This window comes from Macaca nemestrina, chromosome 16 (assembly GCF_043159975.1).
Source record: "Macaca nemestrina isolate mMacNem1 chromosome 16, mMacNem.hap1, whole genome shotgun sequence".
Lineage (NCBI taxonomy): Eukaryota > Metazoa > Chordata > Mammalia > Primates > Cercopithecidae > Macaca > Macaca nemestrina.
Window position 1 is genome coordinate 16,268,306 of NC_092140.1, and position 18,970 is coordinate 16,287,275.

At 38.3% G+C, this 18,970-nt stretch overlaps 1 protein-coding gene across 45 annotated transcripts in view; it reads left to right on the forward strand.

Annotated features, from left to right (window-relative positions):
- The window catches only part of LOC112425914 (uncharacterized), a 221,931-nt gene that overhangs the window by 3,040 nt on the left and 199,921 nt on the right, over positions 1 to 18,970 (forward strand). For 24 of the 45 annotated variants that reach the window (XR_011614649.1, XR_011614646.1, XR_011614654.1 and 21 more), the window contains exon 3: positions 1,435 to 1,644. The exons of 19 other annotated variants lie outside the window; for them this stretch is intronic. The gene's annotated coding sequence lies outside the window, so the exon portion shown is untranslated. Of the gene's footprint in view, positions 1 to 1,434; positions 1,645 to 9,839; positions 10,017 to 18,970 lie in introns of all 45 variants that reach the window. 2 more of the 45 variants (XR_011614652.1, XR_011614650.1) reach the window with 1 other exon arrangement.

Below are 18,970 nucleotides of genomic sequence, written 5' to 3' on the forward strand. Positions count from 1 at the left end.
AAACATGACAGGTCAGAGCATATTTTCTCACCTATTCTGGCTTAAACGATGGTACTTACCTGATTTGTGGCTGTATGTGAAATGTTGGGTGAAAGATTAGCTGCTATAAAAAGGATGTCAGGACGTGTAGAGAATTTAGAGGACTTGGGGGAGAGATGGATGTCTGTTTTCTAACCCCTTAGTCATGTTCATTCTGATGCCAACATAAACTCTATTCTGAGATGATTATAGAAATAACTTTTGTCTTCATTCATTTGTTTGTGGGAAATAAATAAAAATGATATAAAAGAAATGTGAATTATGCCCAAGAGCTGTAAATCTGTAAGACAGTGAAAACTTAACGCTGTAACTGACACTGCAGGATCCCTTTAGTTTCCGAAGTGCATTGCCAGGAGAATAAAAAGAAAGAAAATCTTCATTTCTCCTCCCTCCACTAAATCTGAGAGGGAGTTATCTCACCTATAGCCAGATACCTTCCATTATCACGGTTGTGTTACCATGGAAACCCAGGTCCATCCTTTCTTTCTGTGAAAGATGTTGGAAAAGGTGGTATGAAGTGGGAAATCCACTGTATTCTGGGACTTCCTGACACCAGCAAGAAGCAAATATGCAGAGAATTTAATAGAACCAAATTAGTAGAGGATATTTGTAATGCGAGGGGTACTTTTCAACTGTAAAACCCTGATTCCTATTGCTTCTTATTAAAGCCTGCATGCCTCTGATTAACCATAAAGGGGAAGGGCACGTCAAGTACATTTAGCACCTGTGAAACGCTGCTGGCAATTATAAGGAGAGCAGACGATGGTTTCTTGCCCTCTGAGGCTCCTAATACAGTTGAGAATCTGAAATATATATGTGGAGTGGAAAGGAAGGGGCAAAATAAACTTTGTTCTTCCTTTAAAAATGTGATATGTGTCAGTGTTTTTGAAAAGAAAAGGAATTAGAATGCAGAAATTAAGAGTATGGGAACAACTCAATAAAAGAAACTTATGGGTGGACAGAGTAGATGTTTCAAAAGGCCATTTTAATCAGAAAAAATAATCTGAAAGAAAATGCGTAATGATTAAAATGTAGGCAGAAAAAAGAAAAAGACTGAAGAATCTTAAGAGCTGGAGGATTCTGTGGAAAACAGAGCTTCAGTGTGGTTCATATAACAAAGCAGAAGAGCAGGCACAGTGTTGCTTGCGTACCCAGCAGTTTCCCTTTATTTTTGCCAAAGAAGCTGGGGTGAATCAGGATTGGACTTTAATAGCATTGCTTTCCCTCTGCCCACCGTTAGTCCAGAAGTAGGCACGTGACTCAGTTCCTGTCATCGGAATGGGGAGAAGGCTGCTGGGGCTGGAGGGATTTCTAGAATATTGACAAGAGTGAGGAAATATCCCTGTTTTCTGATGTCACTCTCCTTGCTTCCTGCTTTACACATTGAAATACGAGAATGTGGACACCATTTTGGGGCTATGATGCATTATGGCATTATGATGCAATACCGTAGAAAGCCAGCAACTTCAGATGGCCAAGGAGGAGGATGGGAAGAACCTAGGTTCTGCATGACAACTTTGGACAGTCAAACTAACATTAGAACTTCCTACCTTTGGACTTATGGCTAAGTAAACAGCTGGTGTCTTTCGATTTAAGTCTGTGTTGGTAAGGTTTTCTGCGTCTTACAGTAAAATACATCCCACCTGTTACAAAAAGTGTGAGCCATTCCAGCCAAAATGGGGTTTAAAAAAATCAGCAAGCATTTGTGAGCACTTTCATTTCACTAATATCCGAATGATATTTCAAAGATACTATAATATTAATTGAGCAATTACTGTGTATATTTTTTAGGCTCTGGGGATACAACAATAAGCAATTATCCTAAAGGGCTTGTATTCTAGCAGGAGAGACAGATAGTAAGCAACCAATTACATGTTTATGTTACAAAATAATGGTTATCATTAAAACTAATAAGAAGGAAAAATCAGGAATTAGAAAAGGCATATAGTAATTATATAAATAATATTACAAAATGTATAACTAAATAGCTGAATGAAATTACAAAAACAAACAATTTCCAAGTAAATGAGAATGAAATGTATAGTTTATAGTGACATTCCCAGAGGTCGAGAGACACAGTAAATTGAAGTAGGTTAGTCCAGGAGAGTTAGTCTGAAGGAAATTAATATTGTATCAGGTTTTGAAGGAAGTGGCTAAAGGACAGGCTAGATGGGGCAGAAGAGAACACTCTACATGTAAGGAACTGGAAGAGCAAAGGAAGAAAGCAGGAATGAAGTAAGAGCGAATAAGGGAAATACCAGAATCACTTGATTTTTAAATTCCCTGTAGCAACAGCATTCTAGGGGCATCTCTCAGAGAAAAAGAAAGATGCCAGAAGTCTCAAAGCAAGATTATTTAAAAGTATAAAAATAATATAGGAGAAAAATACAGAAGACAAAGTAGGAGTACAAGAGTGCATTTGAAATTAAGGCGTCATTCAAAATAATGAATAATTTATAATGTGGGCGTCAAAAGAGTTGTCATAAGAAGTAATTATGGATTTAAGGGCATCAAGAAGGAGGGATTCAAACTTTCACAAATAGAAATAGAAGGAAACATGAGGAGTGGCAAAAAATAAGGACAGGTAGAAAAACAGTTTTTGCTTGTGGTTATTTTTCCATGGTAGCTGTTATTGACATGCATTATGTAGAAATGAATGGAATTTGATTGAAAAGAAAAATTTCAATAGAACGGTAATACATAAAGATAGTCTTTTTGGTAACTAGTGTAATTTAAAATGTTTTCAGTAGAATGCCTTTTTTGTACCTTGCTGTAGGAAAATCTTTTCAACAAAAAAAGCTGTAAGTAATAATAAGTTACAGATTAGCAAAGCATTTTGGAAATAAAAAAACCCATAGATGTGCCAAATGTAATAGTAGAGCAACAATAATAAATATTTGTAATAAAAATCAGAACTTTTTAGGCATTATGTGGTTTCTGGTCAAACATGGTTATAGTACTAATTTTTCTAATGCTATTTTCTGTACAAATATAAGAATTTTTTAAATTAAGCTATGGTAGATATATGAACACATCTTGGTATTATTGGAGGTAGGATTTACCACTCACTTTTTGTGACCCCAAGTGTAACCCTGAACAGACTTCTGCCTTAACACCGATAGCACGTGATTGTGCTGTCTTCTCCAGTGACTGGGGAAAGGGACAGAGCTTTGTTCATTTTTGTTTTACCAGCATTCAGCACATTGCCTAAAAACAATTGTGGGAATTCATAAAATGTTTGTAAATAAATGAGCAACTGAGTGGACTATAATGTTGCTTCTAAAAACCCTGGGTTTTGAACACAGAGAAAATAAGAATAAAAGGAAAGGAATAAGGATTTTCCCTAAATCAAGGTGAGGTTGATATAAGTGTCCTCTAAAGCTGGTCTAATCTCCAAAGAAACTTGTATCTCAAAAACACTAAGTCTGCAACAGGCAAGGTCAATGGCAGTTTGTAGACCTGGAATTTAGTAGTGCCAGGAAAGATCTGAAAAATCATGTCTTCTATCAACTGACTGTTGTCTGAAATTCTGCACTTAGGGTTTGGTCTTTTGATGTAAAAGTTATTTTTTTCCAATTAAAATGTAAGTGGGAGATATACAGTTAAATTTCACAGTCTGTCAACTTTGGGCATGGAATTATGCTTACCTGGATGAAAAAGAAAATGAAGAAAGTAAAATAGAAGAAAATAGTTTAAATTGGGGGATAAGTCATGGCATGAGTATGTGCCCAGAGCGAGTATAAGGAGGCCATGTAAATCCACTTATTTTTGTCATACACTTACTAATTTTTTTCAGTAAGGTTAATCACTCCACATGGCGTAACATGAAAAATAACAGCCTTTACAATTACTAGATTCTTAAACTCATTTCAAGAATTTAACTCATTTTAAATTTTTATGAGATTCATAAGAAGTTTTTAAACTTTGAAGCTGCATCCCTTCTCTGATTCCCTCCATTTCTCCTCTGCTTCTCACATTATTGTGTTCAGCAATGGTTTGGAGGCATCTTGGGGAAGACAGAGCAGAGTTATGGTGGAAGTACCATCTAACTCTTCTCAGCAGCCATCCAGTTATCTTGTTGAGGGAAGTTATTCATCCTGCTCTCTAGAATTATCACCTCAAAAATCAGTTTCCTGCTTTTCACAGAACAGTACACCATCTTTTACTATTATCCTAATTAATATTTCTCACACAGCCTTACAAAATATTAGTCACTTAATGAATTATTAACCACATTCATTGGGCTGCACTAGTTGAAAAATATGTTTTGTTTACTTAGTCAGAGCGCTATCTCTGTGCAATGGCATTGATGGTGAAATTGATCAGAGTCTACATTTGAATGAGAGAAGCTGAGGGAGACATTTCAGAAATAGTAAGCCTTATTTTCCTTGGTGTACCAGGTAGTCAAGGAAAGTTATTTTCTTATACTTTGTCTTGATTACATTCTTTTGGGGACTGGTCTCTGGTGTTTATTAGGTTTTTAAGATTTTGGCCATTTTCCATGCAAACTAATGTTTCCAATGAAAAGATACAACAATGCGTGTTAATTGCATAAGAAATATTAATCTGTTAATGTAATTAAATTATATAAGCAACAATTAGTTTCAAAGCTGGAATGGATTAAGTCAGTTCTATACTACACACTGACAAAGTGAAAGGAACTCAAATGGACAAATTGTGGTGCTGTAAGGTTATGATTCTTAAGATTTTTATATTAATGTTGCAAAGTTTCCAAGTGCTCAGTGCTGCTCTTTACATTAGGGCTGTAGACTCTCTTAAGCCTGAGGGTTCTATCTGGATATGTGATTGATGGGGTGGAGGCTGGACTGAGGCTTAGTAAGACATTTAACCACACCTTGTATAATACTCCTTAAATGCTGGCTCTCACAAACACAGAAATAGCGAACATTAACTAGCTCTGTTTCGATATCTACCATCTACCTGTCAACTTAAAATCATGAAATCTATAAATTTGGAGAAGAGAGCTTTATTTCTTCCTAAGAGTTGCAGCCAGCAGGGTGGCCATCCTAGCTGGCTGGGAAGTGTAACCTCAGGCAGAGACCAAAAGAAAAAGTTATTCTAGGGAGGATGAGATAGGAATTTATGCTGAATGGATTGGCCAAGTATATTTATTTAACACGTTGTAGGAGAAGCTATAAATATCCATGAAGAGGGGGCATGTGCATGAATAGTAGGCAAACATGGATGTTACGTACGTCCCTTGTTCACTTTGGTGTGGAGACTTCACATTTAAATGCATTCCAATTAAGCTCTATATGTCAAAAGGTGAAGCAGGGATATGAAGGCACTTAGTGCTCAGCCTCTGTAAACCAGACAGAACCAGAAGATGGTCAGTGGTCTCTTATCAGGAGAAAGTTACTGAAATCAGTCTTTTGTCCAATCAAAGGTGTAGCTGTAGCTTGTGGAAAAGAGGGGTCAGTTAGTCAGCATCTGGTGCTCAATGAGCTATGATTGTTTCAACAGTGTTTATCTTGAGGCCAGTGCTTGTTTAGCTGCTAGAGAATAAGAAAAACCTGTGGCAATTAGAGCATAGTTTATTCTATAAGGGTAGGGGTATGTGACTTTAGCTTTTTCTGTCATGGCCTTAGGTCTCATTTATTATTTGGTACTTTATTGCCACAAGGAGCCTGTTCCATTAGTCTTATGATCTCTATTTTAACATATCTATTTTGTTTTTTTCCTCCACTTGATTCCAGAAAGGACTAAAGTACATTTCATAAATACATATAAGATAAACTTAAATAAAAATAAGAAAACTTTAAATAAAAATGAACTATATTAATACATTTCCAGTTTTAAGGGTCAAATAGATTTTTTCAAGAAACCTTTATCTATTCAAAATAAGTTTTTTCAGAAACTGTGTTGCACATTGGTGTACATCTCTTTAAATAGATTTCACCGTGGCATTCACACTTTGTGTTGCTCTATATGTCTTATGGTTGGGGTAGGGGGAGCATTGTTAATGCCCAAATCCCTCCAAGTCTCATCAGTGAATAATCTGGGGGAAGGAGGGTTGGGAATGTGTATATTGAACAAAATCCTCTAAATGATTCTGACTTGCCTCTGGGTTGAAAATCAATTTAGCCGGGCGCGGTGGCTCAAGCCTGTAATCCCAGCACTTTGGGAGGCCGAGACGGGTGGATCACCAGGTCAGGAGTTTGAGACCAGCCTGACTAACACGGTGAAACCCCGTCTCTACTAAAAAATACAAAAAACTAGCCGGGCGAGGTGGCGGGCGCCTGTAGTCCCAGCTACTCGGGAGGCTGAGGCAGGAGAATGGCGTGAACCCGGGAGGCGGAGCTTGCAGTGAGCTGAGATCCAGCCACTGCACTCCAGCCTGGGCGACAGAGCGAGACTCCGTCTCAAAAAAAAAAAAAAAAAAAAAGAAAAAAGAAAATCAATTTAACAATACTATGTGTTTTCTGAAGTAAAGATCACACTTAAAGGAACTGGTGATCTTGGAAATTTTTACCGAGGATACTAATGAGATAGCCTACCCCAAATCCAGAATTTAACTTAAATTCCACCTCCCCTTGTTTTCCTTAAACTAATCTCTCACCATATTTTCCAAAAACTTTATACCTTTCTTCTCATGTGTACTGCAATTTGTCTTGCATTATATTTATCTTTGTCGTTTCAGCTGGTATATGGACTCATGGATGTCTGGCGGGGAGGAGGGTGGAGAATCTATAAGTGTTTTTATCTTTCTAATCTTTATTATGCTTTAGTCCATAGTATATATTCAATAAATGTTGAATGAATTGGATTAAATATAAAACATTAAATGTTATGAAAAGTATGCTTAATTTTCAAATTATCAAATTATTTTATTCTCCCTACTAAAGGGAAATCAATGGTGTTTTTCAACTTTGAACTGAAACTCTAAACTATATGAACTCATAACAATGTGAAATTTTAAACAGTATTATTCTTCAAAAGACAGTAACATAGGCTTAATTCACAGGAACTGCAGCTGGGTCTCATCCTTTAAGCAATCGTTTTTAATGTTCTAACCAAATACTTATACTAAAAGACAAACAACTGCTGAATGTGATAAAGTAATGGAAAAATATAGAAAAACTCCCATTTTCTCTATCTCATTGCATGTGAAATCATTCTTAAAAAGAATCACTTCCACTTCTATTTGAATCAAAAATAGCCAATAAGGCGATTCTAACTGGTTTAAAAAAAACCAACAAGAATAAAACAAATCACCAAGGCAAATGAGTTTTAAAAGGTATGAGTCATCAGGTTAAAAAATATTAGAAAAATATACAAAAACTTACACATGTCCTTGATATAGTTTTGTCTTGTGTCCCCTTAAAATTTCAGTAGCTTTTCTTGTTGCTTAGAAATCAAGGACATCTGATTGGCAGGACTGTGACAAGCTGCTAAGGAAACTATTTATGATGTCTTCAGTCCCCATATTAAAGACCCCCTTTTTCATTCTAGCTGAGGGCTGGTATAGGCAGGACAGGAAAGCTTACAGATGGTGGGAGGCACAGAACCTTCATAGGGGCTGAGGCAAGAATATCCAGATGACAGCAGACGGGAGAGAGAATAAAAGATGCCAGCCTTCTCATTGTGAGTTTACAGTGGCTCCCTTAGTCGGGGGCTTTTGGCATGGTTCTCATGAATTACACAATCTAATCTACTTCTGTACAGAAGATTTTAGAGGCACAGTTGAGTGTGCTAAAATGGCATTACTACCTACTCAGAACATGATGCTTCTGTGTGCCCATATGCCCAACTTATTTTCAAATGTATTTGAGAAAAATAGAAAATAGGCATTCTTAGTACTAGAGACATACAATAAAAATGCGCATGACTCTATCCATTTGTAGGTTTCTTGGGAGTTTTGTCAGGCTCCAGGGGACCCATTTTTGTACTACATGAGTTCTCTGGTCATAGATCGTTGATGTCATTGGCACATGGTGCCTAGCTCATGAGCCAGTAAGATTTGTTTCCTCCTAGGAATTTAGAACTGGAGTCCAGAGGGTGGGGCTGGGCATTTGAACTAGGAAGTAAGGAAAGCCACAGTGGGAAAGCCTTTGATGGCCTCTGTGTACAACTCAGCAGAAATGCTAATCTGCAGAGAAATGTCAAAGAATAAAGTCGATTATTAGAGAAGTAGTGATGGCTCACTTAGTTCCTGAGAGCTTTCCTACTCATGAGGAGATCCAATTGCATTTTCTACCATTGGCATTGAGATCCCCGCCTCCACCCCAACATTACACTAAATTTTCCTTTAAGTTAGTATCAGTGGTTTTCTGGTTTTCTATTACAACCAGAAGGTTCCTGAAAAAGACAAAATTATCCTGTTAGAACATGTTCTCTTATATCTCTGTTAAGAATACATTGGAAATGAACAGCATTCTATTGTCAGTTTGTCAGCATTAATTATAAATTATGGCCCAATAATTTTACAGATCCTAATTGCATATAGCTGATGACAGTGACTTCTGGAGCTGCTTTATGATAGTGTTAGAGGGTCCTGCCAGATTCCCTGGAGGAGATAGTTTGTCCTTTCTGTGATGATGGAAATAATGTCTCTCATGCAGGTTTAATAACAAGATGCAGTGCAAAAGCTCCAGGCACTAGCCAGGTCATGTGACATGAGGCCTGGGATCAGCTTATCTCACAGACCCAGACATAGAACCCCGTGCCAGTCCCACAACAAGTGGACAATCTAGGAGGATTTGAGTATTTCCTGCAGCTATTCAACAAATACAGAAAGAGGTGGTTTGCTTCAACTTAACTGTTTATTGTTGTTCTTACGCAGCAACAGTTCTCCAGTTGTCATCTGGAGAAACGGAAAAGTAATATGAAATCATCTAGTTCCTCCTTAAGATAGTACTTGGGATCCTGTGAATGCAGGGATTTCCTTATTGTCCTACCTGCAGGGAGGGGCATTCAGGGCTTCTGGATCATAACCTCGGTCACATTTTAAAACTTGACGTAATGTCTAAAATAGCTGTATTTATATTTTAAACTAACTTGAAAATGAAACTACTAGACCATATAATTTACCTACTAAATTTGGACATTTTTGAGAATAAAAAGGGATACTATTAATAATAAAATGAAAACAGGCCTTATAAAACCATCAGGTCTCATGAGACTTATTCACTACCACAAGAACAGTATGGAGAAATCACCCCCATGATTCAATTATCTCCCGCTGGGTCCCTCCCACAACATGAGGGAATTATGGGAACTGTAATTCGAGATGAGATTTGGGTGGGGACACAGCCAAATCATATCACAATGTTAAGTTGCTCTTAATCATTTTATTGATGAAGTACAACAGGTTGATTAGTAATACAGGAGTTTTACCTGATCCTTACTTACCTGTTTTGTAAATGTTATTTTGGAGAAAACCACTCCTATGATTTGTTTATAAGAAGTCTAGCATGGAGTGTCGGTGATCACATTTAGAGAATTGTAACTGTGATATTAATGAGGACTGACAATGTGGATGATGATGATCCAATTCATGTGCATCAGAAAAAAAATCACAACTTGATTTTTTACCTGCTTTGTTTCAATTAATCCTAATTTTTAGAAAACAGATAAACGCATGACCCAGACAAGGGTCTTTGCTTAGTAAAGATTTGGAATTTTCTCATGCCAAGAGATCCTTTCCTGAGGCCTTTTCCAGTTGAATCCAAAGTTTGCCATCCAGTTCTTCCAGAGGAGAAGAATCTAGATTTAGTAGATTATTGTTATTATTATTATTATTTTGCCAACTTCTACTCCCTCCTTCATGTATTTGACAGCTCCTTAAAGTTTCTGGCTATAGCCCAGCCCTCCAGCTCCCTGACTGAGATGGGACCTATCAGAAGCATGTGGGTGTTAAAATCCCAACTTGCCTCCATTCCTCAAGCCCTGGACTTAAATTGGGGTCCTCTGGCCCTGTGGATAACCTTAACCTCATTACCTCATTTCCACTCCAGGTTTGAATTTCTTCTCTCTTTCTGTATCTAGTGATTTCCCATTCTATCTTCTAATCCTGACTTTAATGTAATTATATTTGCTATATTTTGTTCAATAATTACAAGTTATTGGAATGGGGCCAAGAGCCCTTTCTCAGCAGTTTAGTCTCCAGATGTTGGTATAAATGAAGATTAGACTTCTCCTGATCTTCAGATCTTTCAGAATGCCATGTCTAATTTTTTTCATGAACAGAATTAACAGAGGAAACCAGAGCCAGTATCTAAAATCTCAGAGTCCATCACAATGTTTTGAGTTCATCATATATTGTGACATAGTCCATCACAATGTTTTGGGAAAACAAAATAAAACAGTCTCCTACCCTAAAATACTTAGTATCTTTAATTAAAACCACCAACGTCAAACCCTGATGGCAGTGAAACCACCAATTTTAAACTTTGCGAAGGAGCTGGGGTTGTTTTACTAGGAATAATCACAACAGGTCAGGTAGTATTTGTGGAGGGTTCACTTTTGAGTAGGAATATGGGGGTCACCACAAGAAGTTCTGTCCACATCAACTCAACCCTTGAGGAACATGGAGCACACATCAGAATGCAGATGTACACTTGCCTTTACAGTGTCCAAGTTCCTATCAGTGAGCCACACTGTTCTCAGATCCTCAGGGTCCATAGTCTTTTCACATGTTTTTTATTTGGTACCCTGAACTATAGGATTGAGTACACTGTAGCTTCAGTTAAGATGTGATCGGTGTAGACGCATTCACTGACGTTTGTAGGGTTTTCCTGGATTTGTTTTCCCTTGCAGTTTTGGATGGCTGGTTCTCTGGGGGCTCAGGACAACACCAGGCAGTCGGAGTAAGGCTGTGCTCTGGCAGGGACTGATGAGGCCTGGAGGAGCGGGGATGTGCACAGACTCACAATATCTTTTTTTTTTTTTTTTCCTTTTTGGCATTTAAAAAGCATCAGATTACATTGTGAATAAATCCATATTGGAAGGTTATTTAAGTCAGTAAGCACCAGTCTGCCAACCACATAAGCTGTACAATAGCCTCTATCAGGCTGCTTAAAGGAAAGCAGGCTGAAGATTGATCCAGGATGCCAGGACTTGCATCCTAAAAGTCAGGCTCTTTCTCTTCTGCCTTTACTACTGAGGGAAAGGAGTAGGGGAAACCAAGGTAAAGAGTTTCACGAACCTCCACTCTCCCCCTCACGTCAGCTCTCAGCACTAAAGAGGCAAGTTAGGAAACACAAGTGTCCATCAACAGACTAAATGGATGAACAGAATGTTCTATATCCACATAGCCGAGTATCAGCCCTAGATAGGAAGGCAATTCTGACACATGCTACAACATGGATGAACCTTGAGGACATTATGCTATGGTGAAATAAACTCATCACAAACAAATACTGTATGATTCCACTTATATAAAATATCTAGAACAGGCAAATTCATAAATATAGAAAGTAGAAGTCACCAGGCACTAGGGGGAGAGGGGAATGGGGAATTGTTGAATGAGTATAAGAATTCTGCTTGAGTTGATGAAAAAGATCAGGAGAGGGATGATGGTGATGGTTGTACAGCATTGTGAATGTACTTAATGCTGCTGAACTTAAAGCCACTTAAAGTGGCCTCTGTGTATAAAACCACAGTTCTTAAAAAGGCAAGTTGAGGGGATTACCACTTCTGGAAAGATGGAGTGGATTCACTTTTCCCTATTTCTCACTGAGCACAACTAAAACCCCTGGACATACATGATATGTAGAACAAACAGAAGAGTCTAAAAGGTGGAGAGAAGAAAGCAAAGCCTCCAGGGACCTTGAGACCCAATAAATGACACAGATGTGAGTTTCTTCGGTTTTCTTTTTGCTTCATATAACCTAGACTAAGTGCTGCAGAAGTCGCCTGCTTGGAAACACACCAATAAATGCAGGCCAAAAAAAAAAAAAAGCCCTGAGTAAAGGGCTTGACATTGAAGGTGCTGGTTTCATATTTGATGGGAGAGGGAAGCAGGTGGAGCTGCAATAGGTGACTCGATGTCTAGGCCTAGAGAGTAGCCCCCAGATCGCTGTGGATGCAAACTTGCTGGAAGGATCTCAAAGACACCCATTGAGTCCCCTAAATTTTTCCTTTATTCAGATTATATAAAACTTTTGTTTTACTCTATTTAGGTTAAATAGTACACAAAACGTTGCCTCATTTCCAATCTTCACAAAAAATTTCAAAGACTGGTTTGATACAGTATGTAGTATGGGACTCCTTAGTTATTGTAGCTCAATATAGTGTCTGCAGAAACTGAGCCAGCTCAGGTGATTCTACCCCAAGTAAGTATGGTTACTCAGGAGAAATTATACCCAGAACTGACATTATTCCAGCACTTTTAAACAAATACTGAGAATTTCTAAAATTCAAACATGGTAAAGATTAGCTAACCTTTAATCCTATGAGAAGAACAACATTTAACCCCAAAGAAATCCTCAGTTGCAAGTCTCTTTACAGCTCTGTAAACAGCAGGGTGGAGAATGAGGTGAAGGCTGCACCTGACAAATCACCAAACCCTTGTTTCTGTTCCTTTGTTTTCTCATCTGTGAAATGGGGATAACAATAAAAATTCTTCTAAAGATTAAAAAACATCATGTTAGCTACTCACAGTTCTCATCACAAACTGTAAATCTTGGAAAGCAGGGACTCTCTTTGCCTTTCGAACATTCCAGAAAAACCTAGTCTGCTGTCTTGTAGACATTCAGGGAGGACTTAACTAACCACAGCATCGTGTCCACTGCTGAGCACTTAGTACCAGTACTCTGAGCTATGGAAGACCTGGAAGGTCTCTTTGTATCCCTGGGGCCAGAAATCTACACCACCTGGTCAAAGGTCCTGTTCTTGATGGCTTAGAAATCTGACCACTCTTTGATCCCAGGCGGGAACATCCCAGTGGCAGAGGAGACGGGCACAGTTCTTCATTAAAACAACCATATCATTTCTTATACATCCTCCTTGGAGGATCTCAGGATTATCGTGGCTTCTTCAAATCTAATTAAACCATGAAGCCACCCTATGAATGAGTGGACTTTTTAATCCCTGTCTTGCAAGTTGAAAAACTTGTTTGGTTAAATTATAATGTCAGGCATACTAATTTAGGCATATAAGAAGTGTAAGCAACATTCAACACTTACTCCATATTTTATCCACTGGATTCTACTTGGCAGGTACCAAAGAAGAAAAATTAATACCTTATCATTTATGCCTGCTGTTTTTTGTTTTTGTTTTTTAACCTCCCCTAGTTATCTAAGGGACTTTAATTCTCTAAATCTCAAGGTGGTAGGCTGACTTTAGTGTAAGTAAGATGTAAATGTAGTGATCATTTTTTGAGGGATCTAGATATTTAATTTAAAATGTCTCTAGTTAAGGACAAATAACAGAATTTCTTTAATTTATACAGCAGTCTCAATTAGGCAGTGGTTAGTAAAAATGTATTTAAAAGGTCTAAATCAAAAGTTAATGAAATTGGTTGTTTATTTCACCTGCTGTTAACGGATAACCACAAACTTCATTCTTGGGTGTCCTCACTTTCTTATTTACATGAATTATTTATCTTATGTCTCAAAATTTAATACATGTCATAGAGCTGCAAATTACACAATTCATCTTGGGTTTTGTAGTTTGCTGTCTACATGGGTAATCAATCTCAGCTATTAGTTTTATTTATTAAACCCAGCTCAAGAAGTAAAGGTTTGACCCTATCTTATATTATGCTAAAAAAAAAAGATATGGTTAGTCCGAGATATTGAATGCAGTGCAGCTAAAAAGAAAACCAATTTAAGTGAAAGGTGAATTAATAAATGCTGTGCCAATCCTGCATGTCAGGATTATGGGAGGAGATTAATGTTTTGTTCCTACCAAGGCAGAAATCAGAACATGCTGGACAGCAGGTAAAAAAAAATTAAATAATGGTTTCAAAAGTCATTCTGAATCAGTGAAACAAACTTTGAAAATGTTAAGAAAGGAACTGTCAGGTATAAAAACCCACCAGCCTCTGCTTAGCTGAATTTTTTTTTTTTTTTTTTTTTGAGACAGAGTTTTGCTCTTCTTGCCCAGGCTGGAGTGCAGTGGCACAATCTTGGCTCTCTGCAACCTCCACCTCTCAAGTCCAAGTGATTCTCCTGCCTCAGCCTCCCGAGTAGCTGAGATTACAGGCATGTGCCACCACACTCAGCTAATTTTTTGTATTTTTAGTAGAGATGAGGTTTTACCATGTTAACAAGGCTGGCCTCGAACTCCTGACCTCAAGTGATCCACCTGCCTCAGCCTCCCAAAGTGCTTGGATTACAGATGTAAGCCACCACGCCTGGCCTTAGCTGATCATTTAAAAAAATAATACTGGTTTCTATCCTAAGATCCTCAAGCAAAATGTTCAATAAGCTTAGTCAGTAAGTCCAGTGACAAAATGCTCAGAAAACTGCTAATGAAATCCTTTTTGAGTGGTGTTTTGTGTGCTGCCTTCAGTTGAAAGTTCATAGTAGAGGAAGATTTAGGTCCTGTGACTATGCATCTGGACTTGGGGAGGACAGAGGAGGAGGAAAGATGGGTTACAAATTAAGAACCTGAGCTCAAAAATTTCAGGCCGTGCTCAGCTATTCACATCATTTTTTTGCCTTGCCTCATATTAAGACTTATGTTTGTCACCCAATTTCATAAAACTGTCTTCATTTTTAAGCTTTCCAAACAGCTAACTAATGAACTTTTATTAAGTAGAATACTATTGTAGAATCCTAGGAACTTGGCCACTAAATAGCATTGCAGATAGAGAGCTCAGTATGCTGAAGTCATCATGATTGGTTTTTCCTCAGTGTTCGTAAACATCTTTTCTCAGGCAGCAAAGTCTTTATATTTGCTGTTTTCCTCCTGCCTGTAACATTCTCTTTCCTCATTCCCTATTTAACTCATACTCAACCTTCAAATCTCAGTGTACAAGATTTTCTAGGGAAGCCTTCTAACATTCCGGATGAACAAAGATCCCTTTGTTATAGATTCTCATTTCCTTTCCACAAAACTTCTTTTGATTTCCATAAAATTTTCACTTATCCATAGAATTATTTTATTGGTGTCTGTCTCTCCCAAGGGAAAGTAAGTTCCATGAAGTCAGGTGTCTCATCATTTTACCTCTAGTTCTTAGCACCGTGATTGCAGAAGAGCAAGAACTCCCATTACCATTTGTTGAATCAGTGGCTGAAAAGCAAGAGCAATTATGCTTTTGAATTTGGCAGAAAAAGGCATGCAAAACACAACTTCTGTGCCTTTTATAACCATTATGGAATCAGTATCCTTGAGGTCAATAAGAAGGGACAAGTTTTCCTTAGTATTTTAAGCACAGGGATGACTATACAAATGAACAGCAACCTTCACATAGAGCGTCAGCTCATTAGGAAATAACTATGAAAGATGTTTGAATGGATGATTCGCTATTGTGCTGCAAATACATAAGTGGCTTTGGAATTGACATCAATTTTCTATCATTTGGTTGGAAGAATGAAAGAGGAGAAAATTGAGATGGCCCCACTGAGTGCCTTGATCATTGATAATTATATCCTGCTTTTCCCACTGCTGTAACATCTGCTGACCTTCCAGGACATGTTTTATTGCTCTATTGCAGCAGGAGAGATCAGCAATGAGACCATCTTGTAGAGATTAGAAAATGGGATTTCCTTTTGTTCTATGACCTCAACACCCCCTCCTCCCTACCCCTTGTGGCCTTTAGTTCCTCTTTCTTTTATCAGGGAAGGTGTCACCTATGGATTTCCTCTTCAAAATTGCAAAGGAAATTCAAGGTTTCATTCCTTTTCAGCCTGCTGCTTGGCCTAGTGACAAAACCCAGTGATTGTTTTAAATATAAATATAAATGAAATAGTAAAAATTGGACCTGAGCAAGAAATTTTCTGTAGTTCATTTTCATCTCATCTCCAGTTGATGCAACACATGTCCATTGCATATCTTTGATACAGAAGGCACTATGGTATGTGTTAGCTAATAAAATGAAAACATTCACAGTCTAGTAGGAGGAGCAAAGTTGCAGTTATCAATCTAAGACAGACAGTGATAAATATTAAAATAGAAGCACAAAGAAAATGTTATAGAAGCACAGGGGAAGGGGAGACTAATTCCAATTTAGGGGTTTTGGAAGATTTGAGGAAGGATTTGGACCTTGAAATGTGGATCTTTAATAATGGAGAAGCTGCACTTTGGGAGGCTGTGGACAGATCACCTGAGGTCAGGAGTTCAAGACCAGCCTGGCCAACATGGTGAAACCCTGTATCTACTAAAAATACAAAAATTAGCTGGGTGTTGTGTCATGCACCTGTAATCCCAGCTACTCGGGAGGTTGAAGCAAGAGAATTACTTGAACCCCAGAGGCAGAGGTTACAGTGATCTGAGATCACTCCACTGTACTTCAGCCTAGGCAACAGAGCAAGACTGCATCTCAAATAATAATAATAATAATAATAATAATAATAATAATAATAAAGATTTCAGGGAGCTTAAAGAGGAAGAAGAGGGTCTTCTAGGCAGAAGGAACAAGGGAAACCTAGACAAGAAGGTAGGGAAGCTTGAAGGATGCTTTAAAATCATTGAATAATACTGTGTGGCTGGAGTTTGCAATGTTTGGAGATAATGAGAAGTAGATGATAAAGGTAGATGGAGCCTATGTATAGAGTAAGCCTCGAATGCTATATAAGGCAATTTGGGCTTTATTCTGTAATAGGATATATTAGGGAAGGTTGCCTTGATCTAAGTTTTAGTAAGTTTTTGTTTGGTGTGGTTTAGTAAGACAGCTGGAATTCTACCCTGATGAGGTGGTGAGAGATTAACAGGGAGGCCAGCTCAGTTCTTAGCGTTCTTCCTACGTCTGGTCCTCTTATTCTCTAGAGGTTTTTGGCTTGGATCTACCTGAGGTGAGGACAAGGGTTTTGTTGACTGGAAGTGGGGCAAATCCTGCTCAGGTTTTGAGTTCTACTATCTGCAGAAGAGGCTGGTTACATGGTGGCCTGGTTCATAATGTCGCTGGGCCCTTGAGCCCCAAGGAAGGTGATGGAGGACAAACAATGTTTTTCTCTGCTACCTTGGAGGCCTGCATGTGCTCTTCTTCAAGACTCAAAGTGTGACTCAGTGTCATCATGGATTTTGATGTTCATTTCGGCTTTGTAAATTTCGTTAGTGAAATTTCCTCCCATAGCCTGGCAGTAGTAGAATGCCTGACAGTTCTGACAGTTTTTGTTTTCATTCTTTTTTTTTTTTGTCATTTCATTCTTTTGTGTGTGTGTGTCATGTATGTTTCAGTGTAAAGTTGAGAAAGGCTGAATCTTGAACTGTTATCCAGATGTCATCTTGGACCACAAATAAGCACATGATATTTTGAAGTTCCTTTTGGTGATTTCCTGTTACAATGAAAATAAGGAATCTCATGATATATTTCTTGCCTGTGATTATTTACAGAAGTCAGATGAAACTGAAGGGAAGTTGGAAGATTATCTGGGGCACTGTAACAGCAGCCCAAGAGAGTGGGACTCAGGACCAGGACTCAGGCCATCACAGTGGAAATGGAGAAGAGAGGATAGACATGAGAGTTGCCAAATGGGTGGAATACATAGGGGTTTATTGTCGACTAGATATAGCTACTGAGAGGAAGGGTACATTTGCTGTATTACCCAGGTTTCTGACTTTGGTGACTGAGCAGATAGATGAAAATGTCACTCAAAAGGAAGGAAAATGTAAGAGTAAATATAAAGATTTTCACAAGGCTAATCATGGCTTTGTTTTGGGTATGTTGAGATGGGCGTGCCTGGGAGGTTTGTAGGTGCCTATATATGCAATAAGAAGTAAATGCATGGCACTAGAGCTCAGTGGGTCTGTCTGGCTTGGATTTGTCATTAGGATGTTACTCTGCCAAAGAATTGAATGAATTTATGCCAAGGAACTGAACAAATTTCTCAAGAGTGTACCAGTAGAAAATGAAGATAAGAGGGCCAAGGTAAGAAGCTTAGAGACCACGTGTTGTGTTGTGAACAGAGAAAGAAGATAGCACCAAAAAATGAGAAGGAAAGGCCATGAGAATGAAACGGACATAGAAGATGGTGACTGGTGACTGGTGAAGGGAGGAAGGGAGAGACGGAGGAAGTGGCAGGAAAGAAGGAAGGAAGAAGGGAGAGTTCCTATTTAGGAATGGTTGAATGAGCTGGATTGACAAATGTTCACTCTCCATGTAGAAATATGGAAATAGTGGCTAAACTACAAATTTTACCAAATGCTTAGCAGAATTCTAAGGTATTCTCTCTGGTTTCCAGAATTGAGGAAGGAATTCAGCTAAAGTAGGGAACAGAAGTTGACGCAGTTGCATATTACTATTTATCCCAAATAAGTGAGTGGATTTCCCAAGGGTGAGCATATCAGATGTGAATATAAGGGAGTCAAGGATGTATATACTCAACTTCCAGGACAGGAAACATATCTTAGTAAGTGGGATTATGAAGCCCACTTAGGGACAGAGTCAAGTCTATAATTTCCCTGTTTAGTGGGGAGCCAGGACCAACAAATGGGCTATCTAGTCCGTGGCCCAGAAAAACTTCACTGACTGCCCTGGAAAAGAAGCTAGATTTGCTCCATTTGCCCTGGACGCTGGTCAGGAATCGAATCTCCTGAATGCAGAACCCAGAGATGCCATAGTAGACAGTGGTGCTGAGACAAGCTCAGAGGAAAAAATTCAAAGGACTGAGGAGACTTACCTGTATGGGAAAGACACTTTAAAACAGAATAGTGCAGTATCTCAGAGACTTTAAAATAAACATTTAAATTGTTCAAAGGGAGAAAATAAGGAGTAAGATTTCTAATTTAATAGTGGGACTTATTTTTGGGGAAAAGGAGCACACAGATTTATAAAAAGCATACAGACATTTTAAACAATGAA